The sequence below is a fragment of the Zea mays genome, chromosome 1 (genome assembly GCF_902167145.1).
Source record: "Zea mays cultivar B73 chromosome 1, Zm-B73-REFERENCE-NAM-5.0, whole genome shotgun sequence".
NCBI lineage: Eukaryota > Viridiplantae > Streptophyta > Magnoliopsida > Poales > Poaceae > Zea > Zea mays.
Genome location: NC_050096.1, coordinates 285,832,406 through 285,839,568, shown reverse-complemented (window position 1 = coordinate 285,839,568; position 7,163 = coordinate 285,832,406).

The following is a 7,163-nucleotide window of genomic DNA, read 5'->3' as shown; positions in this document are numbered from 1 at the left end:
TTTTCAAAATGAACATTTGTTAGTCCCAAAATGTGTTCTCCCTTTAGAAGCTTGTGAAGATTCTTCATTCCAACATGGGCTAGTCGGCAATACCAGAGCCAACCCATATTAGTCTTAGCAATTAAGTGAAGCATCCCCAATCCTCTGGGACTCAAATGTGATACAATTACTAGTCCCAGGAGGCTAGTAAACACATTTATACATCAGATAGTTCCAGATCTGCTTAAACGAGACAAACCTATAAAGGTGGCGATCAACTTTAAGAGTTGGTCCACAACTCGGGACATATCATCAGAGTGGGGCTGAAGCAGCAGAATATACGCAGCGAAGCAAATCAGCAGTCCAACAGCCACAGGCAAGGTTGGGAACAGTCGTAACTCTTACCCGATCTCCTTTTTCTGAAAAAAACAAATAAGCAAGGGTGAGTACAAACGTACTCAACAGCCCACCTTCACCCGCGGAATGGGGAAATCAGATATAATGCATGGAATATGTGGAGCTCAGGATATTTTGCAGAAACAACAATATTTTATGCAGGGTTGTTTTGTAAAACATTTTGTAATTTTCAAAGCGCATCCTCTCCCAAAGGAGCAAGAAGTTTTTCAAAATAGAATAAAATCCCCTGGACTAAACCATCCAGGTATCTCAGCAGTTTCCCACTGGTTTTCATTTTCAACAACAGCCACTGGACTTCCCGTCCACCATAGCTCACGGCTCAACCGCCGGACCTTTTAAAAACCACTTTTCTCAAACACACACTTTTTTTGAAAACAAAACATTAAATGCCATACCATACCAGACTCGTCCATTCCTGTGGACACGGACTATTCGAATATGTTTTCAAACTCTGCGTAGAGGTGTACACTTGACCCACTAGTCCGGCTCTGCGATCTTACTGCCATGAGATCCGACACCGAATCTCTTTCTTTCCTCGCACGTCCTAACCTTAACGGTTATACCGGAAGGAGTCAGACCACCGCCATGTCCAAACCGGACAAAACATTCCCCCTCCTTATCCTCCCGATGCTCCCCAGCCTTCATAACCCTGGGGTTGGACGATACGAGTTCAGAATGAGTGACTGCCCACACAGTCTCGAGCGGTTGTACTTATCATGAGTACAGGTAGTGAAGGATGACAAACCGGTCCTTATATGAGGGGACAATCCTTCTGCTCACGCCTAAACCAGCTGAGCCATCACCTTAGGCCCTCCCCTAAACCAGGGAGTCCCTGATCATCCCTACTCAAAGGTGATAAGGGTGAAAACCCTTCATCATACACATTTTGAAAAGTATTTTCTTTTGAAAGACTCACACCTTTTCTCAAATCATTTGTAACAAATATATTAAGGATTGATTGCGGCAAGCGGCTTGGGTGGCCATAATAACTTGTCTCAAAATCATATCATGCATAAAATAACAGGCTGAGGGTTGTGGTTGAAAAATCATAGGTAATTTATGCATCAAAGAGATCCAGTGAGCTTGCTGTGCTTATTCGGCGAAGGGGAAGGGGAGCTCGCGGAACTGGCTTCTAGCTCCACTGCCTGGCGTAGACTTGCAGATCTGGCCTCCACGAGACGGCACGAACGCTCTGATAACTATGCAACATGAATAAGCAAACATACAAACAAGCAAGTATACCAACACATATTTAGTATAGTGGTCAGAATAGCGATATATGGATGGGTAGAGTCTTGAGTAGAATCTGTGTCATGTGGTGTTGTGATATTACTGGTGGTGGAGCGGAGGTGCTTACCAGGAGGGTGGACTGGAGGCGAAGCGATACTATGCGTGTAGCTGGCAGAGCGGAGTAACTGAGTGGGTGGGGTGTTTGCCTTGGCTGAGGGTGTTGAGTGTGTGTGGAGTGGGAGAGGGTGCTGGGTGTATTTATAGCTTGGTGTATGTGGTGTAGCACAGTGAAGTTCTGAAAGCTCTCTTGTGGGTTTTGGTGTTTGTATGACAACTCAATTAAAGGACTAACAAGTGTGCTAAGTATTGAACAGGTGTTGAATGCAAAGCTAATAAGGTTCAACACAAGTAAACAGGTGCGATGGTCCAAAGACGGAGTTATCTATAGATATAATGGACATCACAAGGAAGATGGGCATTGCTTAAGTGAGACTTGATGTGCATAACTTGGAGACAACTGATCAAACCAAGGTTGGAAGCAAGAAGAGCTTCGAGGTACCGAGTGCACGGGAGAAAGTCAAGGAGACCAGGAACCCAAAGCCAGGGGTGAAGAAGGAGACTTGCGGAATCAAGGTTGATCGAGTTAAGAAGAGTTATGGTGCATCAAGGAACACTACATAAGGACATGACTTATAACCAATGAGGTAACATCTACAATTATGTGGTGTAAGTCATAAGGCTCAAGATCAAGCTCAAGAAGTGAACAAGGTCAATAGAAGGAGAACCAATGTCGAAATCAGAACTGGAAGCAGTCCAAAAGAGCTAAGTGCACCTTGACCTTGAGTTTGGGTTGTTCCTATGTTTGGAGATATTCTATGTGACCTTTGCAGGATGTTGGAGCTCAGAAATGTCAATCTAGATCAAGTCATGCTGACTTGAGGATTTATGAGTCCCACATCAATCTCAAGCATGCCAAATGCTAAAGAAGTGAAAATCAAAGAGAAGGTATGTTTCTAGACTTAGTACATTGGTTTTTGTGTACTAATATATTTGTCTAAGTGTTAGAAACAGAGAAGAGAAGAAAAGAAAAGAGATGCAAAAGACTTGGCTATGTACAGCCATGACTCTGCTCAGTCTGGCACACCGGACTGTCCGGTGGTGCACCGGACAGTGTCCGGTGCGCCAGACTGAACTCCGGTGAACAGGCCGCTCTCGGGAGAAGGTTGGCGACGTACGACTATAATTCACCGGACTGTCTGGTGGTGCACCGGACTGTCCGGTGAGCCAACGGTCGGCAGCGCGATCAGCGGGCGACGCGTGGCTTGGCCAACGGATAGTTGGTGCACCGGACTGTCTGGTGTGCACCGGACATTGTCCGGTGAGCCAAGACGACCGTTTCTCCAATGGTCAGCTGAGCCCGATTTTGGAAGGAGATCGCGCATCGGACAAGCTACAGGACCTGTCCAGTGGTGCACCGGACTGTCCGGTGCGCCACCCGACAGAAAGCAAGTATTGCCTTCCAAATGGGATTCCAACGGCTCCTAGGCCCCTTAGGTCTATAAAAGGGACTCCTAGGCGCCTCCCACAGAAGAATAAGTGCAGCCAACAATTGTATACATCACTCGGATCGATTCTCTCTCTCACTCTCGTGTATATCTCTCTAGTTTGTGTGAAGGCAAAGTTATAAGCCTTTAGAGAGTGGAGAGGTGCTACAAAGAGCTAGAGCAAAGTCTTGAGCGCATTGTTACTCTGCCGGAGTGCTGTCGAGAAGATTGTAAGCAGCCGCGGCTTTGTTGTAACCCAACTCAACATAGTGGAAGGCTCTATCTGTCATACTGACAGATCTGAGCAAACGGAGGAAGGAGTTGAAATAGACTCCAAGCCGAGGTGTGGCTAACTCCAACGAGGACTAGGCAAGCATTTCAGGCTTGGTCGAACCTCGGGATAAATTCTTGCGTCTGTGTACTTCGCTCTGTATTGTGTGCTCACTCTCTGTCTTACTCACTTTTTATATCTGCACTTCAACACTTATCTGTGGTACAAGTTATATTTGAAGTGCAGGGCATTTTGAGACAGGATCTTCTATTGCGCTGCAACCTACTCGAAGGGTCTTTCATTCCACTGCGATCCAGCCTTCGAGTAGAGTAAGAATTTCCAGTTATAAAGTGATAATTATTATTCGCCTATTCACCCCCCTCTAGGCGACATCCAGATCCTGTTCCCGGGCATAGGGAACTTTCAATTGGTATCAGAGCTAGGCCTCTCCAGTGTGGGCTTAGTCGTCCGGAGATGACGATGTCGTCACAAGAGGTAACTATAGAACTTCTACTAGGCGATGGTTCTAAAAATAAATCTTGGTCTGTCTCTATTTATAATGCTTTCATGCAAGTTGATCCTAATTTGAGACAGATCTTTAGCAGAAGTATTTTTCCCTCTAATATTAGTCAAAATCCTTCTAATGATGAACTAAGATGTCTATCTCTCAATCACCATGCTTGCAACATCCTAGTTGACTCTCTTTCTAGAGGTGCCTATTTTGCCATCATGAGTAGTGATAGTGATTTATTTGTTGATGCTCATGATCTATGGACTAAAATTAAGTTGAAATTTTTTAAGTCCATATGCACTGCTTCTACTTCCTCTATTGCTGGTGGTGCTAACTTGTCCAAGGGAGAAGAACAAGAACGATGGACACCAAGCGAAGGATCCACCTCACCGACAAGTTCATCTCCCAATAGTTATACATGTCTTGTTGCTAACAATGAGAGTGGAGATGAAAGCGATGATGAGGAGGAATATGAGGATGATAGCGAGGATGAGTCTTCATCACCACAAGGTACATTTTCCTGTTTTGCTTCCACTGATAATAATGACAGGGAAAATGAGACCGATGATGTGGAAGAAGTGGAGATTCACCGGTTCTACACCCATCTCAACAAAGAAGACAAAGTGCTCTTGGTTAAGCTATTGAGGAGGAACAAGGAACAAGGCGAGACGCTTCTCAGGCTAGAGGAGACTCTCATCAAAACCAACGACAGCCTCGAGAAGATGACCAAAGAACATGAGGAGCTAAAGTGCTCTCATGATAATTTGGTCCAATGGTATGAATCTGTTTTATTTGAGCAAAGAAATAATCATGATGTATTATCTAATGTTGCTTAACTTAAAACTGAAAATTCTATGCTTAGGAGTCAAGTAGAAATGATAAATTTAGAAAAACTTGCTCTAGGTGAAAAGTATGATATGTTGTCATATTCTCATAGTAAACTAGTTGATGACCATATCATGCTTGATGTTGCTCATGAGGTTGTAATTACAAACTTAAATTCATGTGAACCTCATTCTTGCACAAGTGCACATTTGGATAATATATCACCATGTGCTAACCCCTGTTGCTCAAAAGAAAGCCAATTTTTGAATGAGCATCAAGCTGCAGGATCAAAAGAAAAGTTGCTCATCAATAAAGAAAGGAACAAAAAAGCAAAGCAACTAAGGAGAAGACGCATTGCTCAACCTCCTCAAGATATCCACGGGCGCGTGGTGAAGAAGCTTGAGACAGGAGAAACCGCAACAAGTGTTAAACTCCATAAGAAGGATGTTCCTAAAGCAATAAATGAAGAAATCAACATGAACAAGGAAAAAGGTAAAAATTCAATTAGTCATGTTGTTTGCACTGATCATCTCTTTATGTCATCCAAGAGCAAAAAGGGAAGAGGAAAAAGGAGGTGCTTCAAGTGCAAGGAATTAGGTCACTTCATTGCATCTTGTTCACACAAAGAAAAGGTATGAAGGATGGAACTATGCAATTTCATTGAATATCTTGAAGTTTCGTTGATTCTGATCATAGCTATGTTCTTGTTTTTCAATTGGTAGTATCTTGGCTTAGGTGCCTTATGCTTTAAAATGTTGTTTCTTTTGGTGTACCTAAGAAAATACTTCTTAATCATGGTGTGCTTAGACATTGTGCTTTATATGCATGATCTTGTCGTTTTTCAATTGGTATATGTGTTGCAATAATCATCATGTGTGAAGTGTGCCTACGTTGCTTTTAAAATGTTACTCCCTCCGTTTCTTTTTATTTGTCGCTGGATAGTGCAATTTTACACTATTCAGCGACAAATAAAAAGAAACGGAGGGAGTATATATCTTGAGGCATGCATTGTTTCCACTAGTCATAAGTTGTATTATGTCATCTATTCAATTGGTATCTTTTTGTGATGCAATTGATATATTATGCCTAGACCAAGGTATGTTGTGATCCCCTCTAGTTCTGAGGACACTAGAATGTGCAAGGTGCTAGTCATTCAAATACTTGATGCACAACTTTAGGGGGAGCAAACATAACTTGTGTCTTTTGAGACTAACTATTTCTTGAGTCATCCTGTATAGTCTCAAGGTGGAAAAGGGAAGATGAGCAAGAAATTGAGCAATCAGGACTTGGGTACCTCCACAACTTGAGTAATTGGTATCTAAAGTTGTGAGTAATTGCATATTTAAAGATTGCTCGTGCTCCATAATAGTTGGTGATCCTAGATGCTTATCTTTAAATATCATGGAGCTATGACAGTGATGATCCTTTCAATTAGTAGCCTTGGTAGTGTGCTTCAATTGGTATCTTTTGGTAATCACTAGAATAGAAGATTCATCTTGTGCCACAATACTATAACTTGTTCTAAGTTTGGTGTCTTAGCAACAAGAAAAGGTCAAGATAAAGGATCAGGCACAAGGGTGAAGGAGCTTCCTAGAGATAAAGCTTTCAAGTTGGAAATCTTAAATTGATGACAAAAGCAACTCTGCCTACTTAGATGGAAAGAACACCATAACAATGGTAAAGGTACAAAAGGAGGTATTGACCTTTTTGCGTATTTGTACCTTAATTTTTCTCCAATGCTTGTGTTGCATATGTTCAATGTGTAAGGGGGAGTAATGTTAGTGTGTTAAAATTTACCTGCTCAATACCCTGCTGTCTCTTGACATCATTCTATGTTCTTGCTTGAATATGGTTTTGGTGTTTGATGTCAAAGGGGGAGAAATTGTGCATTAAAGCTTATCTCAACCTGAGAGGAAAGCTTACCCTAAAAGGGTTTTCCTTGAGTCTTAGGGAAGAAGAAATTGTGCATTAAAGCTTATTGTGCATTAAAGCTTATCTCAACCTGAGAGGAAAGCTTACCCTAAAAGGGTTTTCCTTGAGTCTTGGGGAAGAAACAATTGTGCATTAAAGCTTATCTCAACCTGAGAGGAAAGCTTATCCTAAAAGGGTTTTCCTTGAGTCTTAAGGAAGAATGTGTTAGTTTTGTTGATACTACTTATGCTTCTTATTGTATTATATGGTGATAATGCAAAATCAGTGTTTCCGTTGATATGAATCATTTAGTATCTTCTGTGTTTATCCTGTAATAGAAATTCATGTGGTTCTGGTGCTTTAAAAATTGTTTTAATTTGGTATCTTAATGGTGAAAAGTGGTAGGTTGATATTTCTGTGGAATATCTATTCAATTGATGTTTAACTCTGATTTTGTGCATCTATGTGTCATATG